The 21,060-nt window shown below is 42.9% G+C and overlaps 1 long non-coding RNA gene across 1 annotated transcript; it reads right to left on the bottom strand.

Moving 5' to 3' along the window:
• Window positions 1-835: 835 nt before the first annotated feature.
• Window positions 836-14,875, bottom strand: LOC146555230 (uncharacterized). Its single transcript, XR_014889282.1, has 3 exons — window positions 14,677-14,875; window positions 14,345-14,440; window positions 836-2,387 (listed from the first exon to the last, which is right to left on the bottom strand). It is a non-coding gene; the product is annotated as an uncharacterized LOC146555230 (long non-coding RNA).
• Between the last annotated feature and the right edge of the window lie 6,185 nt (window positions 14,876-21,060).

The following is a 21,060-nucleotide window of genomic DNA, read 5'->3' as shown; positions in this document are numbered from 1 at the left end:
TGGAGGTTTTCTGCGAACTGCGAGGGATGGGTGGACAACAGATGACTGGCTACTGAAAAATGCATCTGTCCTTCAGTTGAATGAACTAAAAATAAGATACAAACCTTTATTAGTCCCACACATGGGAAATATTTTGATATTATGGTAACAGCGAGATCCTTTTTGGGCTTTCCACCCAGCAGACATACTATTTAAATGAACTTTAATGGTCACATAAAAACTGCATGCATATAATTACCATTCATATCTGATTAAAGCCAAACAAACATGCAAAAAATTGAAATAAAACAGAAAGCATTCAGAAAGTCTATGAACTTTATCCTAAAATAAGTCTGTCACAGTTGAGAGGCAAGAGAAGAGAGACTATGAATAGCAAACAGAATAAAACAGATTACAGAAAATTACACAGAACTGAATTGAATTTCATTTCCCCTTTCCATCCACAGAGTAGCTACACCAGGGGTGGGCAATCTCAGTCCACGAGGGCCGGTGTCCCTGCAGGTTTTAGATGTGTCCTCGAACCAACACAGCTGATTTAAATGGCTAAATGAGCTCCTCAACATGTCCTGAAGTTCTCCAGAGGCCTGGTAACGAACTAATCACGTGATTCAGGGGTGTTGACCCAAGGTGAGCTCTAAAACCTGCAGGACACCGGCCCTCGTGGACTGAGATTGCCCCCCCCCCCCCCCTGGCTACACTGTGGTGCACAGAAAGGAAGTTCAGGTGTCTTTAGAGTTTTAATCGTGTAGTTTTCATGAAGTGGACAAACAGATGGACTAATGTGAAACTGTTTCTGCTCCCATTCCCATTCCTTCACCCTCCCACCCCTTGCTGCTTTTTAATTTTAAATAACTTTTCTGCACAAAGAAAATCTTGAATTGGCACCATCAAATCTTAAAGGTCTCATAGTACATTATCATACTAACAGAGCACTTTGCTTGCAGACTGGGCAGGGCCAGCTGCAAGCAAAGTGGGCCTTGCTTTTTAGCCATTTTAACTTTGTTATAACCTAACCTACCTATTGCTACGATATTACAAGTGCCAAAAACTACAGTTTGGTACATCCTGAGAAACAAAGAAAGCCCTGGTGAACTCAGTAATACAAAAAGACCTGGACGACCATGGTGTGTGAGGGATGGGTGGACAACAGATGACTGGCTACTGAAAAATGCATCTGTCCTTCAGTTGAATGAACTAAAAATAAGATACAAACCTTTATTAGTCCCACACATGGGAAATATTTTGATATTATGGTAACAGCAAGATCCTTTTTGGGCTTTCCACCCAGCAGACATACTATTTAAATGAACTTTAATGGTCACATAAAAACTGCATGCATATAATTACCATTCATATCTGATTAAAGCCAAACAAACATGCAAAAAATTGAAATAAAACAGAAAGCATTCAGAAAGTCTATGAACTTTATCCTAAAATAAGTCTGTCACAGTTGAGAGGCAAGAGAAGAGAGACTATGAATAGCAAACAGATTAAAACAGACTACAGAAAATTAAACAGAAATGAATTGAATTTCATTTCCCCTTTCCATCCACAGAGTAGCTACACCCACCAGGGGTGGGCAATCTCAGTCCACGAGGGCCGGTGTCCCTGCAGGTTTTAGATGTGTCCTCGAACCAACACAGCTGATTTAAATGGCTAAATGAGCTCCTCAACATGTCCTGAAGTTCTCCAGAGGCCTGGTAACGAACTAATCACGTGATTCAGGGGTGTTGACCCAAGGTGAGATCTAAAACCTGCAGGACACCGGCCCTTGTGGACTGAGATTGCCCCCCTCGGGCTACACTGTGGTGCACAGAAAGGACGTTCAGGTGTCTTTAGAATTTTAATCGTGTAGTTTTCATGAAGTGGACAAACACATGGACAGATGTGAAACTGTTGCTGCTCCCACTCCCATTCCTTCACCCTCCCACCCCTTGCTGCTTTTGCTTGAGCAGTCGTTTCCATGGTGACGGCGGTCAGCAGCACAGCGACTGAAAGCATTTGAGTTGTGAATGAGTTGGTGGGAAAAGCTGCTTCGCCTCTTCTTTTTTAACTCCCTTTCTTACTTTTTTTCTTCACAGTCTGTTTCTCCCTCGTTCAACCCTTGTTTTGGTAAACAAGCCCCTGCACCACGTGATCCTTCCCATCCCCTTCACTCTTTTAACTGGGAACCAGTTAATGAGTGAGATGGTTGGTGGGTTACATAATGGGATCCTTTTTTTTTTTTCTGCGATGGGGTGAAGAGGAGGGTGGTTGGAGAGGCAGATTGTGGTCTTTTGTTGCTGTGTTTCAGGGTTTGTTGGAGTCCAGTCATCCAGAGAATTGACACTCTGTCTCTGTTAACTGTTTCTCTTCAGGTTCAAATCCTGACAAACTCTGATCTGGATCTGCCCCTCAAAGGAAAAGGCAAAGCAAACAAATTTACAGTTACAAACAATTAAAATAATTTCCAGCCCTGTGATTCATAATTCAATTTAGCAGATTTCATTTATCATGTCCTTCTTTTAAAGATCAAAGTAGATTTTATGAGTCAGTAGCTCAGGTGTTTTTGCCCCATTCGATTTTAATTTGTGCAGTTTATAAAAGCTCAGAAAAACATCAAACTATGTCCTGTGGTACATTAACAACACAGTAAACCAAAGCGCAAGACAGAAACACAGAGTGAAACTCTATGAGATGTCCTTTTCGTTAAGACATGTGAGTTGTTTAACTATTGCCCACAAACAGCCAATCATCAGCTGAACTTGAAATCATGTGAGACAATCATTTAGGTGTCCTCTAACATGGGGTGGACAGGTGAAGACAGATCCAGCAAAGGTCAAAGCAGTGCAGGGATGGCCCGTTCCTAAGCCATGAAGGGAACTCCCCTGCTTCCTTGGGTTTGCTAACTTTTACAGACACTTCATCAGAAACTACAGTCAAGTTGCTGCTCCCTTCACTCGTCTCACCTCCTCTAAGATACCATCCACCTGGCCCTGGGAGGCCCACACTGTCTTCACTAAATGAAAGCAGCTATTTGCCTCTGCCCCCATTCTAATTCACCCAGGTACTAATAAGCAGTTCATCGTGTACGTCGATGCATCAGACGTAGCAGTAGGGGCAGTGCTATCCCACAGATACGAACCTCAAGGTAAACGCCAGCTCTATTTATGTCACCTCACCCCCACCAAGCAAAACTATAACGTGGGGGATAGAGAGCTTCTGGAAATTATAAATTAACCCTGGAATGATGGCATCCCTGGCTGGAGGGAGCCATACAGCTGTTTCTCATATGGACAGATTAAAAAAATGGCCTGTATTTGTATAGCGCTTTACTACTCCCTAAGGAACCTAAAGCACTTTACACACTCAGTCATCCACCCATTCACACACTGGTGATGGCAAGCTACATTGTAGCCACAGCTGCCCTGGGGCACGCTGATAGAGGCGAGGCTGCCGGACACTGGCGCCACCGGGCCCTCTGACCACCACCAGTAGGCAACGGGTGAAGTGTCTTACCCAAGGAAACAACGACCGAGACTGTCGGAGCCAGGGCTCGAACCGGCAACCTTCCAATTACAAGACGAACTGCCAACTCCTGAGCCACGATTGCCCATATCTCCGAAATGCTAAAGGACTTAATTTCCAGCAAGCTCGCTGGTCTCTGTCTTTCATCCAAGTTAATCTCTCTCTCTCCTGTCACCCAGGCTCTCAGAATACCAAGCCAGAAGCACTTTCCCACCAGTATTCCTCAGATAATGAACAATTCTTCCCAGCTCCCATTCTACCTGCCACCTGCAGGGTGGGTGCTCTCACCTGGGATATTGAAAGCTTTTATCAGCGTATGTGGCCTATATCAGAAATATTTCTTAGTATTCCTGTGTTTCTGTATTTGAGTAATTAGCTTTTTTTGTTACCTTGTATTTAGGTTTCTGTTTGTGTACTAAATGTCTTCATGTTTTCTTGTTTATTTTCTCCCTTTACTCTGCTTCTAGTATTTGTTAGTTATTTAGATTGTAATGTACATGGCTCAATTATTTGTTGAAAAACAATTAAAACATAAGAGATAGGGATTAAGAAAGAACGAGGGCCCAGAGAGTCTGTTTATCATAGGGCATAGAGCTCCGCGCTGCTCAAAGTATTAAAACGTTTGCAAAATGATCCATAAAGTCCAATTTTTTCTTCCAATTTTTAAATTGGCAGACAAATAAGAAGTAATCTGAATTTTTTTTAATGTCTTGGTCTGAAGATTTTCTGCAAGTTCTCGTTAACATTGGGAAAACTTGTGGCCTGTGCAAAATATTTTAACCTTTTTTCATAAAACACATTATGAAGATGGAGCATTTAAGTTTTACTAATAATACTTTAGACCTATATTAGTATAATATTTATCTTAGTCTTAGATCATGAGCTTAGTTGCAATTCTAAAAATGTAAGTGACAGTTGTGCTCTGTGTTTGTAAAGTGCTCACAGCTTCAGAAACTACCAGCGATGCAATCTGATGTCAGACTGTCTCTGTTTGACAGAAACAGGCTCAAACAGATAAAGACTTAGGGCAGGATTAAAGCTGTTTAATGTTTGGTGAAGGTCAATCATACCTTAGATCATTTCACTGTGTCAAGAACCACAAGTGCAGACTCCTGAGGCAAAGAGAATAAACTGAAGATGTACCGTTATTATGAAGATGAAGATTCAAAACAAGGTTATTTTTTTTTTTTTTTTTTTTTTTTTTTTTTTTTTTTTTTTTTTTTTAAATGACATCAGAAACAGCAGTATGCGACATTACGTGATGGCAGAGCTTCAGTTCATCCTTTGTCATTTTTTTTTTTTTTTTTTTTTAATAAATAGGACAGGGGGAATGAATGAGAGAGAGAGGGGGAGAGAAAGAAAGAAAACCCAAGGGGAGAAGAGACGGTGAGAAGGGGGGGGAAGAGAGACAAAAAAAAAAAAAAAAAACTCCTGGGTCACCTGTATGGAGAAAAAACAAACAAACAAACAAACAAACAAACAAACAGAGGAGACAGCAAACAACAAAGAGCAACATAATAATAGAGAAAACAAAGCACCATCACAATAAACTAGCTAGTCATAGATATCAGTATTTACTAAGTAATAAACGATATTGTGCAGCACGCAAGATAGACAGCGCACAGTGTGCTTTGAGGCAGCAGCCAAGAAAGCTTTAGTCCGCGTCTGTGAATACCCATGTGTGCATACCTGTGTGGATCAGCATGCTTGCATTCCAAAGGTTTCTCCATGTAATGATCTGCTAGGGAGTGTGGGGGGGCCACAGCCCCATCCTCCAGGGTGTGAAGCGGGTATGGAGGAGATCAAAACTCCAGACATCCAGAGGCCCCCAGAACACAAGAGACCATGGAAGACCAACAGAGGGGCAGCCGCGCCACTGTTCCAGTAAGAGCTGAGGAGAGTCCCAGATGAGGGCTCACTCAGCAGCCGCGGAGCAGAAGCCAGGGGGGGTTGCAGTGACGCGCCCGTGAGCTCCGCCGGCCCCCAGCTGCGCCTGAGTGACCGAGCCCTAGGCCGAGAGGCCGGGGGCACCCCACCTCCAAAGGGGCCCGAGCGAGCCCCAGGCCCCAGGCCCCGACAAGCGGCCGCCAAGGAGTGAGCCGGTGTGTACCCGGACGCCCACCCCCAGACACAAAGAACCACCAACACACCGACACCTGAGGGAGTCCGCCACCGGCAGGGGAAGTGGTGGTGGGTGGAGATAGGCCTCCAAACCTTGGAGGGCCTGAGGTGTCCCCAGAGAGGTGGCGTCTGATACCCAACCTGACATATAGACACAGACATACAGGCACACACAGACACAAACATCCATTCCCACCCTCATGCTCTCATATGCACTCACTCCACACTCAACCAACGTGGAGACAGACATAAAGAGACGCTGTACACACAATCACACTCCCCAAGCGTACTCTACAAACCGGGTCTAGGTACCCTTGCCCCTGGAGGGGGGAATTGCACCCAGACCCAGGTGGTGTTACCCTTTTCCCTGCGGTGGGGAGAGGCAGACCACCCCGACTCCGCAGCAGCAGGGAGGCCCCACACCCCAGACCGCAGTCGGACGGCCAACTCCTCCTACTAGCCCCCCCGCTCCAGCAGGCCGCAGAGAATGGGGGTGGGAGAAGACTCCAAACCTCCCTCCACCCGCTCATTGTAGTGTTGATGCATATGTGTTCTAAGGTGCAATTAAAACCCAGGAGGGCATGGAGCTACCTGCCAAGGAGCAGCAGGTAAGCGCATGGTCCCTCCTGCTAGCCCTCAATGACTAAGTGTATTTAAAATTGAGAGGTGGGCAACGACGTCAGGGGTGAGGTATACACCCTGATGGTGATTTGGACTCCGTGATTGTGCCCACCCCCAAGATCCTATATGTATGTGTAATGAGAGTGTGAATAATGTGAATGTCTAAGTTGTGGGATAAAATTGAGGCAGAGGCAGCCAGAAGGGGACAGGGGGGGGGGTAGCCTCCTCTGCACCCTGGTGACATACCCCCACTCCAAGGCCCTGCATGTGTGGGTGGTTGTGGAGGAGCGGGAAGAGGGAGGCAGCTGGAGATGGGGAGGGAAGGAAGGGAGGGGCAGGTAACCCCTCCCTGGGGCCAGCTCCCCCGCTGACCCCAGTAGGCACTCCCACCCTCCGCGACCCGCCAGGGAAGGGGGGCCCAGGCCCATCAGACCGGGGCCCAGTGCAGTAGCGCCCCCCGGCTCCACAGAGCCCTGGACAGTCCACCCAACCCCACCACAGAGAAAACTGCACCCACCCCACCAACCACACATCTTCCAGACTACATAAGACGGTAAACGCCCAGGCTGAGATCTTCCTCCACCTCTCCTGTATCTCCCCCTCCTGCAGAGAGTTCCTGAGAGAAGAAAGCTCCTGCCAGATGTGACCATCCCCCCCACCAGTTGAAGAGCCCCCCAGGCGGCTCGATGCACCGGCGGCACCCTGCTCCAGGGCCGGGCCCCCATGCACCCACCCGCCCACAACCCCGGCAACACACCAACCAGGACCCGAGCCCCCGAGGCCCGGCCCGGGCCCCCGCCCAGAGACGGAGCACCCCCAGAACCTCACGCCCATCCCGGACCCACCCAGGGCCAGCCAGGTTGCCAGGTCAGTAACCCACGTCCGTCAGCACAGACCCTCCCCTAGCCCCGCTGCACGCAGCCGCGAGGAAACAGTCACCTGAGAGCCAACAGAGCCCTCAACCGGACGTGACCGCTACCCCGGGTTGAGCCCCCCAAGGAAGATGCCTCCGGGGAACCCCCCGACGCCCTAAGCCTGTCCCTACCCCCTCACCAATCACAACAGTGAAGGCGGGACCAAACTATGACCCCCCACCCCCACTAGGTGATGGAGCTGATAAAAGGGGCCCAGAGCAATTGATCTGATGTGGTGGCAGAGGCTGTGTCAAGACTAATGTAATCTAATAGATAATTTCTATATTGGTTAGAATTAAGATTATTTTTATTTTTCCAGTTCATGAGGACTGTTTTCTTGGCTATGCATAGGGCAGTGAAGATCATATGGGCGATATTCTTTTCTGAAGTGACATTATCTAAGCTGCCCAACAAACACACTAAGGGGGAAGTTGGAATGTTACATTTCAGACATTTTGATAAGTCTTCACATATCTCGCGCCAAAACTTTTGCACTGGTGGACAGAACCAAAGAGCGTGGATGTAATTGTCTGGTGTATTGCCTTGACAGTGTGAGCAGTTGTTGGAAGATGTAAAGCCCATCTTAAACATCCGATGACCTGTATAGTGCACTCTATGAAGTATTTTGTATTGTATTAATTGCAGACTGGGATTTTTAATCAATTTAAAGGTTTTTAAGCAAATCTGAGACCAGAAGTTTTGGTCTAAGCTGACTGATAAATCTGCTTCCCACTTTGCAGTAGGAAGGGATATTGATTCATCTAATTTAGAAAGTGTTCTGTATATTTTAGATAATAATTTGGGGGATTTAAGAGTAAGAAAATGTGCTGCACTTAGTGGTGTTTGTAATTCAACTTGACTGAGGTTAAATTTCTTTTTTACTATGGATTTAATTTGTTGATATTCTAAAAACCTTGTCTTGTTGATCCCATATTGTTCAACTAGTCTGTCAAATGGAATAAATTCTGTTCCCTCTAATATATGTTCTAAGTATTTAATTCCTTTACAACTCCATTCTGGGAAATTAATCATATTATTGTTTTGTAATATGTCAGGGTTATTCCAGATAGGTGTACGTTTGCATGGGATTAATGAAGACTCCGTTATTTTTAGAAACTCCCACCATGCTGTTAGAGAAAAGCTGATGTTGATACTTTTAAAGCATTCATGTCTTTTGATGTTTGAGCTAATAAATGGTAGGTCTGAAATCTCTAGATCCTTGCATAGTGCCTGTTCAACATCTAGCCAGGGCTCAACTAAGAAGGTATGTTTTAACCATTCTGAGATGAACTGAAGCCTGTTGGCTAAGAAGTATTGGTGAAAATTAGGCAGATCTAATCCTCCTCTATCCTTGGTTCTTTGTAGCGTTTTTAAGCTAATACGCGGGGGTTTATCTTTCCAAAGGAATTTGGAAATATATGAATCCAGAGATCTGAACCAATCTTGTGATGGTTTGTTAGGGATCATCAAAAATAAGTAATTTATTTTTGGCAAGATCATCATTTTTATAGTGGCGACCCTTCCCATGAGTGATATGGGTAAAGATTTCCATCTAGTCAGATCGCCTTCTACTTTCTTTAGAAGTGGGATGTGGTTTAGTTTAGTTAAGTCTGAAAGCTTAGGAGAGACATTAATACCTAAATATTTAATATTTCCGGATTGCAGTGGGGCAGAGGAAGAATTATGGAAGGAGCAGTTAATGGGGAGAACTGTAGATTTTGGCCAGTTAATTGAATAATCTGAAACTCTTGAAAACCAGTTTATTAAAGTAATTACCTCAGAGAGGTTGGTTTGTGTGTTTTGCAGAAAAAGCAACACATCATCCGCATAGAGACTGATTTTATGTTCTATGTTCTTACATTTTATGCCCTTAATTGTTGTAGCCTGTCTAAATGCTGCTGCTAGAGGTTCGATAAAAATTGCAAAAAGTGAGGGGGAGAGTGGGCATCCCTGTCTGGTGCCCCTCAGGAGATAGAAGCTGGAGGATATCTGGTCATTTGTTCTGATACGAGCCGTTGGGGAATTGTATAATATTCTTATCCAGTTTATGAAAGAGTTTCCAAAACCAAATTTGTGTAAAGTTGCGAATAAAAATTTCCAATTAACTCTGTCAAATGCTTTTTCTGCATCTAGAGATAATATTATGGCTTCGATGTTTTTATCGTATGAGTAGTCTATTAAATTAAGTAATCTACGAGTGTTTGTTGAGGAGTGCCGACCTTTTATGAAACCAGTTTGGTCAGGATGAATTAAGAGGGGGGTCATTTTCTCTAATCTCTTTGAGAGAGCTTTGCAGATTATTTTAAGGTCTACATTTAAAAGAGAAATTGGACGATAGCTTGAGGGAAATAAAGGGTCTTTGCCTGGTTTTAGCAGGAGACTAATGTTGGCAGAATTCATTTTTGGTGGTAGTCTGCCATTTTCCTCGATTTCCTGCAACATGCTGTGGAATACTGGTGCCAAAATTGTCCAGAATTCTTTGTAGAATTCTGCAGGGAAGCCGTCTGGACCTGGAGCCTTATTATTGGGCATACTTATCAGGGCTTCCTGGAGTTCACTTGGCGTCAGTGGCGAATCCAATTCCATTGCTTGACTGTCTAGTAATTTTGGAAGAGTTACGTTGTCAAGAAACAGATCAATTTCATTTTTAGATGGGTTTATTTGTGGTGAGTATAAAGTTTCATAGAAATCCCTAAAAATGTTGTTTATTCTTCCAGGATCATATATTGTGTTCCCCGATAAATCTTTAGCAGCACATATAGTTGTTTTTTCTTTATTTATTTTTAGCTGGTTAGCTAGAAATCGACCTGATTTGTTACTGTGTTCAAAATTCTGCAAGCGAAGTCTTTGTATAAGGAATTGTGTTTTTTTATTAATAATTTCATTTAATTCTAGTTTTGTTTTGCATATTTTGTTCAATGTTTCCTGATCTTGGTCGCACGCGTAGGCTTCTTCTAGTGATTTGATGTTTTTTTCTAATTCCTGAATATTTTTGTTTTCTTCTTTCTTTTTGTGTGATGAGAAAGAAATTATTTTACCTCTCATCACAGCTTTCCCTGCTTCCCATAGAACAGAAGCAGATATTCCGGGAGTGTCATTAAAGTCTAAATATGAAGTCCATTCCTTTTTAAAGTATTTAATAAAGTCTTCATCTTTAAGTAGTGATATATTAAATCTCCAGTTTTTACTTGGCGTAGTATTATTCTTGTGCATTAGTGTTAAAGATACAGGAGCATGATCGCTGACAGCTATAGGATGAATCTCAGTGTCTGAAATGTCACACAGCAGTGAGCTGCTGACCAAAAAATAATCCAGACGAGAGTAAGAGTGATGAACATGCGAGAAAAAAGTATATTCCTTACTGGTGGGGTGAAGAGAGCGCCATGCATCGCAAAGACCAAAGTCGTTCATATACTGTTTGATTATATTTGTGGACTGCCAATTACGCTGAGTTCCTGTTGTGTTGAGCCTATCCATTTCTTCATTTAGTCCAAGGTTGAGGTCACCGCCAAGAATGAGTGTGCAATCAAGGTGTTCAGAGAGTGCACTAAAAAAACCGTGGAAGAATGAGGGTTCATCAACATTTGGACCATATATACTAACAATACATAGTTTTTTGTTCAATATTGATAGTTTAATAATTAGAAATCTACCCTCTGGATCTATAACTGTATCGAGTACTGTAAAATTAACATTTTTATGTATTAAAATTGCTACTCCCCGTTGTCTAGAATTATAACCGGCTGCAAACGCGTTAGGAAACTCAGGTGTTTTAAGTTCGTTTAAACCTGTGACAGGTTTGTGAGTTTCTTGTAATAAAACAACATCTGCCTGTAGTTTTTTAAGCTGGTTAAATATTTTTAACCTCTTTCCTCTGGTGCCAGCTCCATTTACATTCCATGTGACAAACCTCAGCATGCCCTTAATTGTGCGTGTATGTTTAATGAAGTATGCTGGGTGTTTCGTTTAGACAGGTGGAGAGAATATGGAAACATCCCTTGTTTGTAAATAGAAAGAGAAAAAGAAGTGTGGTGAGAGACTCCATAAGTCTGACTATGTGTGTGAATATTCACTAATATGAACAAGCGTGGCTTGCTTATGTGTCCTGCAAGTCTGTGCGTGCTGTGAGGCTGTTGTGAATGTGCTGCCGTTGAGCTGATGTGTTTGCGTGATCGTGTTGTGAAAATATGGAGAAATAGAGGGTGTTGTTTGTAGGTGAGTGGGGAAGTAGGTGATCACAGCAGTGAAAGACAAGAGAAAGAAAGAAACCACATGAACTGTGAGCGACAACAAAAAAAAGGAAACGAAACGGAAACATTCCAATTAAAGCAATGACGGAGGGTGACGGTGTTATATCTGCTATGACATCCTACTGATAATACTAGGTTAAACACATTTTAAAGGAGAAAGTGTGAATGAATAAGAAAAGAGTGTAGCGGGTTCTTATCTGGAGTGCAGTCAGTATAACCACGGTGTGGTGCCGGGGTCGCGGTACAGCTGTCCGTCCACGTAGAGCCGGTCCACAGCGATGACAGCACGGGAGCCTTTCTGGATAAAGCTACGTCGAACTGGGAACAGGACCTTGCGTCGTTCCAGGATCTCTTTGGGGAACTGGTCGTTCACGCTGAAGTCCGTTCCTTTCAGCTCTCTGCCGCGACTCTTCACCTGTTCCTTTTGTTTGAATTGGCTGAATTTGGCCACAATAGGCCGTGGTCTCCCGGTCCGCGACCTCACGCCCCCCAAGCGATGTACTCTATCGAAGTCGATGTTCTTTACGGTGTCCTCCGGCAGCTTCAGGTGGATTTTAATGAAGCTTTTCACCGTTGCCTCTGCGTCCTCTCCGGCAGATTCTGGAATACCAGAAAACACAAGATTATCTCTCATGCTACGGGCTTGTAGATCGATAACGGACTCTTTTATTTTTTTATTTTCAATGTTTAGCTGGGTCACGTTATCGGTGAGAGATTTAACCGACTCCCGTAGCGTGGCATTTTCAGCGGCAAGCGTTTCCACCTGCCGCTGGCTGAATTCCAGGGATTCTCTCAGAGATTTAAATTCCCGGTGTAAGATCTCCACCAGGGACAGCCTCGCATCGAAACTGGACAATCGCTTGTCGATGGACTCCAGGATTTCTGCGATGTCTTTGCCGGCAGGCGATGTTGTACCGGGGGAGTCTGCCTGGCGACTTCTCTTCGATGACGGCGTCTCGATTTTGGCCGGGGAAGATGCACTCTGGGCCTTATGCATTACTAAATCTTGAAAACAGCGGTCGATGTAATCTTGGAGAGCGTCTAAACTCTCCCCGTTGTCCTCCAGGGTGTTAGAGATGATAAAACAGATGTTGTTAGTTATATGACAATTGATTAGTATATTTGGAAAATATTTGGAAATACTGAAGCTTGGAAAACCTTTGTTAAACTCTATGCTACCATTTGCTTTTTCTCCGCCAAAATCTCCGGCGTCTGACGTCACCTACAACATCACTTCCGTCACTTACCTCTCCTTCCGTCACTTACCCTCTCCTTCCTGTTCTCGTTAACATTGGGAAAACTTGTGGCCTGTGCAAAATATTTTAACCTTTTTTCATAAAACACATTATGAAGATGGAGCATTTAAGTTTTACTAATAATACTTTAGACCTATATTAGTATAATATTTATCTTAGTCTTAGATCATGAGCTTAGTTGCAATTCTAAAAATGTAAGTGACAGTTGTGCTCTGTGTTTGTAAAGTGCTCACAGCTTCAGAAACTACCAGCGATGCAATCTGATGTCAGACTGTCTCTGTTTGACAGAAACAGGCTCAAACAGATAAAGACTTAGGGCAGGATTAAAGCTGTTTAATGTTTGGTGAAGGTCAATCATACCTTAGATCATTTCACTGTGTCAAGAACCACAAGTGCAGACTCCTGAGGCAAAGAGAATAAACTGAAGATGTACCGTTATTATGAAGATGAAGATTCAAAACAAGGTTATTAACGCCATAGAAAGACTAAGGTGAAGGAAGGGAACCCGCAAACCTAACTGTGACTAGAAAAAGAGACATATCCCCTATAATGACATCTTTTCATTGGCTCCTTGTTAAATCCAGAATTAAATTTAAATAACTTTTCTGCACAAATAAAATCTTGAATGGGCACCATCAAATCTTAAAGGCCTCATAGTACATTATCATACTAACAGAGCGGTGCAAGCAAAGTGGGCCTTGCTTTTTAGCCATTTTAACTTTGTTATAACCTAACCTAGCTATTGCTACAATATTACAAGTGGCAAAAACTACAGTTTGGTACATCCTGAGAAACAAAGAAATCCCTGGTGAACTCAGTAACACAAAAAGACCTGGACGACCATGGAAAACAATAGAGGTGGATGATCGCAGAATCATTTTCATGATGAAGAGAAACCCCTTCACAACAGCCATCCAAGTGAACAACACTCCCCAGGGAGTATGTGTATCCATATCCAAATCTACCATAAAGAGAAGACTGCATGAAAGTAAATACAGAAAGTTCACTGCAAGGTGCAAACAACTCATAACCCTCAAATCAGAGTAGCTGGAGAGAACCCACGCAAACAGAAAGGCCCTGGCCAGATGATGGGGTCAAACTGAAGACCTTTGTCCTGTGAGACAACAGCGTTAATCACTGTGTCACCATTGTTATATACACTGCTATATAGACCCTGTTAAAACTAATCCTGTAGCACGGGTGTTCTGCAAGAAACTGATCTGAAAGTGTTTATTGCAAAATTATCTGCTTTTGCAACTTTTTTCATCCATTGACCCAAAAGAATGAAAGCATTAGCAGATACTCAGATCAGCAAATACACTGGCCACTGACTACTTGTTGGAATTTTGAAAACATGCCATTTGTGAATGCTGTTTGGGAGAAATGTGTGGATGTCAAAGACTGTCTGCATAAAACAGTCTTTGAGAGCCACGTGTCTGGACCAAAATGGGATGGGAACATATTACTATACATAAATCTTAAGGCCTTTCCATGTATCTGGATGGATAATAAATTTGTATAGTGTTGTAGTTTTGATCTAATGCCAGTGGTTGGTAAAGCAGATGCAATAGCACATAAGAAGACTGGAAAAAACAATAGTGTAGCTGCAATGAAGGAGACTGGATGTGCAATCAAAATTTGGCCAGGTGCAAATAAAGGTAAACTAGAAACGAACCTGCGGATTGGGCCCGGTATCAAGTCTCTATTGTAGTGAGAGCTTGGTTCGAGTTTCCCCAGAATTCCTCTCTCTCTCTTCTGATGGATATCCAACCTGTGGGGCATACACACTGACCACATTTCATCACATATTCAATTTTCAGCTTCAAACTCGTGATCCTGTCTGACACTTGCTTTACCTCCACAATACTATTCACATCCTCTTCTTAAAGATGACCCCTAATCTATTTTTTTCCTATCTACACCATGATAGAATAATTTGAATCAGCATTCAATACTCCTGGCCCTGCTTTCATTACATCTTGTCTCTTGCACATACAATATTCCTACCTTCTTTCTCTCCATCAACCAGCTGTCTCTCTTTACCAGTCATAGTTTCTACTTTCAAAGTCCCTACACTACTCCACCTCCACACTACACCCACTGCCTTTCCTTCTCTCTCACTGCCTCCAAACTTTTGTCTTTGCCCAGCAGTAGCACACTTTCCACTGGAACCATGTTGACCAGTTAACCTAGGCCCCAACCAGTTCCGTGTGGAAATCTTGATGATTTACGTTTGATTTAGTAAAGATCTTCTTGGCACTAGGAATAGATGGGCTTGTGGCCCAGCAAAAACCTCCTGGTGTGTGTTTTGTTCTGGTTTTGTACCCACAAAAATAATCCATAAAGCAGAGTGGTCTTATATGCTCTGAAGCCTCTTATTGCTGTTTTTTACTATGCTGCTGTTGGCAAAAACTATGAACTTCAAATAAAGAAGTTCAGAGTTTAAGTATATAACTACACTGTTTTCAAGAATTTGACACATTTTTAATGAAATTAATATGTAAAATATTTTCAGTTTCATGCTTTGATCCTCAGACAAAGGTCTGATAACAATACAAATCTCACTTCCACTTAGCAGCGTTTGTCCATACACGTACATTGCATAGGAATTAATATCAGAATGAATGAATTTTGTTCAAAATGAATGCTCATTTGTGCTGTTAAAAAGATGTGGTGTCTGCCATCTGCAGGTTAACAGGTGAGAACGTCAGAGTTACTTTAAATATCACAGACTTGACCTGTGATGCTTGGTTGCTTCTCTACTTTTGAGATTTTACTTGGATAATTTCCTGGAAACTGAATCTTTGTGCCACAAGTTACACAACAAAGTGAGGAGGAAGGACAGGATGGATCAGAGAAAAGTGGAATGGGTGAGGAGGGTGAGGAGGCCCTGCTCTCTTTGTGGCTCCCACAGAACCATCTCCAATTACAGGACAAAGGCAACTCATTCAGGCTTCAAGCGCCAACTCTGCAGCTTTGCATGTCTAATGAGTGGTTTGCTGAATACTAAGCGGACCCCTGGGTGCTGCAGAGGCCTCACCCTCCCTCCCCCATGCAGCACCTACATCACAAAGTTGCTCCTGTACCGCTCTGCATCGGGACATCTAAGCTTCACCTCCTCTCTCTGAAGACAACAGTCCCAGTCCTTTCCATAACAGAGTCAAAACACAGGCAAACGAAACTATGAGATGCAAAATAGGGTTGCAGTACAAAGACTAAGGAATAGTGGACGCTAATGTTGCTTGCTAATTTTAACTGGACAGAAACAAGATGGACTAGAGACTTGAATATCAGTCGAATTGAAAAAGACTGATATAGCTGGGGATGAGTTTTTTAGGTTCTGACTTGAGAGGAGTGTGCTTTGTGGACAGCCAGACCTTCTGGCCAGGGTAATAGCAGGGCACAGAGGTACAACAAAGGTCAGCGAGGTGCTTATTTTGTTCCTTCATCCGTAAAAAGGCTGCCTGGGTGACCCTCCAGATCCTGCGACAACGGCAGACAAATGGAACAGAAATCTCACCTTCCAATGCTGGAAGATGAAAAAAAGAACAGTGCAAAAACAAACAATTGAGACTGAAGTCAACAATTTGATGAGTTGATGATGAGTTTGCTATGCATGCAAACTCCTTAAACACAGACTAGTGCAGTTTGTTACAAGAGATGTAGTTGAATGACAAACCCAGATAGATCTGGAAACATATGATGTCGATACACATGGGAAGAGATTAGAATCCTTTATGGTAAAGACTGATCAGGTTGATGAAAATCCAGGGAAGATAAAAGGGCTTCAAATTGAGACACCGGTGAGTGACATTCTGGCAGGACAGGAAGAAAACTGTCAAAGCATACGCCATCCCCAGAGAGACCGAAAAAGCCCACAGTAGCTGAAGGACTATGAGTGCAAAGTGACTTGTGGGGATGATACAGCAATACACGCTGACCACAGCTACAGGGCAAATTTTAAGATGAAAGGCTTTGGAAGACTTAAACATTTCCTAGCCATTGACTTTAGACAGAGAACGAGAAGTGAGAATGAACCAAGGAGAGGTTTGAAATGTCTGACTGCAAGGGTAGATCAACTCTATGTGAACAAAAACCAAACTGTGATGGTGATTGAGAACCTGCTAACCCAAAGAAATATTGGGAGATGATAGGCAGCTTGATTTATGCAATGACATGTACAAGACCTGATTTCAGTTGGGTTGTCAGGAAACTATCACAATACCTATCAGGACCAAGGTACTTAAACGGAAATATGAAACAAGAGTTGTGTCATAAGAAAAAGGAAGAAAAACGTGCATATAGTGATGCTGATCTGGTCACAGACCTAAATGACAGTTCAGGTTTGAGTACCACCTCATTGTGCTTGGGGTTATTATGGCAAATTGATTAAAAACCCCCATGAGATCATTTGTATGCCACACAAACAACACAACAATGGATGACATCAAGGCAATGGTACAGTATACCTGCTGCTAGAGTGATGGGTCTGCACCTCACTGTTGGACCAAGGTGTTGGTTTGTGTACAGCTCTTTCGGTTGTTGCCAGGTTTCAAATATGTGTTAGACTTTTGTGAAGGAGCTGCTGTAATTATTATTCATCAATTAACACCAGTGACTGGCCAGTTGGCAGCAAGAAGGTACATATAACACATCATGGCATAGAAACTACTTGGCTGAAGTTAGAAAAAGATGGTCTTAGTCCACACACCCTGTCCTCCTGGTGTCAACATGTTCCTTAATTCTCCTCCACAGTGTGCATATGAGTATAGCCCTACCTTTCTTATCTATCTACACTCATTGTTTAAGTCTTGGTCCCACCCCCATCTTTTTTGTGTGTCTGTTTCCCTGTTTTCAGTTATTGTTATTTCTTCCTGTTTTTTGTACGTACTTATTTGACTCTTGAGCACTGCGTTTAATTAACTCCTTTTGTCTTAATCTTTTATAGCTGTATCTCATCACCCTGCTGTGGTCATTACATGAATATCTAAACGATGAAATCATGACTGACGCAATGAAAAAAAAGTTAGATTTAATATCATTAGTCATATAAACTGTGGTTTTTTTTGTTTTTAATTTCTTTATTTTGAAAGCAGGACATGGTTTTACAGCAGGATATTAGTGTGTATGGAAGCAAACTCTGTTTATTGTCAGCATTAGAAACTGATGATAGGATCAAAAGATCCCGAATGGCAGATGGTTTTGGAGCATTTCCTCTGTGGTGTTTGTTGTGAACACAAGATTTTTTGAAAAGATCACACAGATCAACCACATAGATTTTATTTCGTGTTGAAGGACATGGGAGTCTGAAAGAACAGCAACAACTATACAACACTCTATGGGCAAGCACTTTGCAATGGTTTTAAAGAAAACCTTTCTCTCACAGGAAGAGATGTCCCTTTTTTGTAATCTTGTCCTTCCTGGAAACTTTTGCAATCAGAATTGTGATCTGAATGCAAGGTGGTGCCGAACACATTGTGCTTTGCAACAACTGCTATGTAAAGTTTCTACAGGCTCATCTTGTATATGTCAATCTTTTATCTGTTGACTTATTAATTTCTTTTGTGTTATTTCAGATATGACATTATATGTCATATCTGAAATAACTTGCTTGCTTAGACATCATATTACACGATGATGTCTAAGGTAAGACAGACAAGAGAAAAAAAAAGAGCAGGTGGGTAGAAATGGGGTGATAGAAACAAACAGAAATACACAATGTATCACCAAGTCCTGCATCAAAAGAGACAAAAAACACAAAAACAAAGCAAAACAAACATATCGCACCTGGAACGCAAAAAATGAGAAAATACACAGATGTATAAATCAACTTCCTATAGTGTGTGTGAGAGACAGAGAGAGAGAGTGAGTTTGAGTGTCTTGTGGGGTAAAGATTTATTTGCAGTTCTGAGGTCAACCAAATCCTTAAATTTAAGAATATTAACTCCTCAGCCTCCCTGGGAAAGTCTATACCAGGGTGCTGGAAAGGAGGGTCCATCCATTATTTGAACCTCGGATACAGGAGGAACAATGTGGTTTTCGTCCTGGTCGTGAAACACTGGGCCAGGTCTTTATCCTCTCAAGGATACTTGAGGGTGCATGGCAGTTTGCCCAACCAGTCTATATGTGTCTTGTGGCCTTGGAGAAGGCATTCAACCGTGTCCTGTCGGAGGTGCATAGGGAGTATGGGGTGTCCAGCCCATTGCTACAGGCCATTTGATCCATATACAACATGAGCTTGGCCTGCAAGAAGTCAGACTCATTTTCAGTGGGTAATAGACTCCACCAGGGCTGCCCTTTATCACAGATTCTGTTCGTAATCTTTATGAACAGAATTTCTAGGCATGGCCATGTGGCGGAAGGCTTTCACTTGGGTAGTCTCAGAATCTCATCTCTGTTTTTCGCAGATGACGTGGTTATGTTAGATTCATCGGGTGATGGCCTCCAGCTTGCACTGGAATGGTTCGGAGCCGAGTGTGAAGCAGTGGGAATGAGAATCAGCACCTTCAAATCTGAGGCCATGGTCCTCAGCTGGAAAAGGGTGGAGTGCTCACCCATGGTCAGGGACGAGTGGAGGGGTTTAAGTATCTTGGGGTCTTGTTCACTAGTGATGGGAGAAGGGAGCATCAGATCGACAGACGGATTGGTGCTGCCGCTGCAGTGATGCGGATGCTGTACCGGTCCATCATGGTGAAGAGAGAGCTGAGTGTAAAAGCAAAGCTCTCAATTTACCGGTCAATATATGTCTCTACCCTCACCTATGGTCACGAGCTGTGGGTAGTGACCGAAAGAACGAGATCGCGGATTCAAGCGGAAGAAATGAGCTTCGTCAGAAGGATGGCTTATCTCTCCTTTAGAGATAGGGGGAAAAGTTCCGCCACCTGGGAGGGGCTCAGAGTAGATAAGGATGCCTGTTGGGCGCCTCCTGGTTGAGGTGTTCCGGGCATGTCCCATCGGGAGGAGGCCCCAGGGCAGAGCCAGGACATGCTAGAGAGAGATTATATTTCTCAGCTTGCCTGGGATCGTCTTGGTGTTCACCCTGACAAGCTGGAGGAGCTGGCTGAGGAGAGGGAGGTCTGGGCTTCTCTGCTTAGGCTGCTGCCCCAGTGACCCGGCCCTGGATAAGTGGAAGAAGATGCATGAATGGATGGATAAATTTAATAAAAAGTGGATTCTCCTGAAGTGGCTTTATTTATGATCCTTATTGATTTTTTTTTTTTTTTTGCAGAATGTATAATGGATAGGTGTGTCTACATGTTTCCCCACACTTCCACACAATATATCATGTAAGGGAGTATAATAGAACAATACAGAGAATTTGCTATTTTGCTATTTATTTAATTCATTTTCTGGTTCATTCAGAAGTTATTCCAAGTTACTTCCACAGCACAGTAAGTTTGCATCGTCTGCAAATAATATTATTTTCAAAGACTTGAAATTGCACATACCGTATGTGTCATGATCCTGGGTCCTTTTGACCCAGCGTTTTGTGTTTTTCTCTTCACGATTTTGGTTCTGCTCTTCCTCTGATTAGTGTTTACCCTGTTCCCCCCGTGTGTTCCTGTATCTAGTCCGCGTTTCTTAGTTTGTTTCCTTTCATGTGTAAGTTCCTGTTTTATTGTGAAGGTCTGCGTCTTATGTGAGTGTTTTCAGTTTGCCTCCCTAGTCTCGTCATGTTAATCACTCCCAGCTGTGTTTCCCACCTGTGTGTAATCTCCCTGTGTTCTCTGAGTGTATTTAAGTTGTATTTTCTGTCTTAGTAATTGCTGATTCGTCTGTGTTGTTTCCCCTCGGTCTCCCTGCGTCTCTCCGTATGTATTTCCCCGGACCTCCCTGCATCTTCGTTTCTGGTTTGTTTTGTTAGTTTTACCCAGTTTAGGTTTTCCTGTTTCACCTTCACCCACGCCTTTGCTGTTTGTATTTTCTTTTGTTAAATAAATACTCATCTGCACCAGAGCTGCCGCATTTTGGGTCCTTTCTCCAATTCCACACGTCTGCCAGCGCGGTCGTGACAGTATGTCATTAATGTACAATATGAAAAACACTGGTCCCAAAACGGATCCTTGGGGAACCCCACAAACAACAGGTTTCAATTGTGACTTCATGGCATTTATTTTGATAAATTGTTTCTGGTTTTCAAGGTAACTGTTAACCAGTAATAACTCCACTCCTCTGACCCCATATGTGTATGGTTTGTTAAGTAAAAGGTTGTGCTTGATTGTAGTTAATGCTTTTTTTTTTTTTTACCCAAAAAAAACTTTGACATCCATGTGTGGTTGTTCTTTTTGGGTCTAAATCCATACTGATGTCCATGTAGTACATTATTTTTTGTGATAAAGTCATACAATCTTTTATAACAATTTTTTTCCAGTATCTTAGAGAACTGCAGTA

The sequence above is a fragment of the Mchenga conophoros genome, linkage group LG17 (genome assembly GCF_057382185.1).
Source record: "Mchenga conophoros isolate Kocher_MC1m ecotype Shallow Benthic linkage group LG17, M_conophoros_male_GT1.1, whole genome shotgun sequence".
Classification (NCBI taxonomy): Eukaryota; Metazoa; Chordata; class Actinopteri; order Cichliformes; family Cichlidae; genus Mchenga; species Mchenga conophoros.
This window is presented reverse-complemented; position numbering and strand designations above follow the sequence as displayed.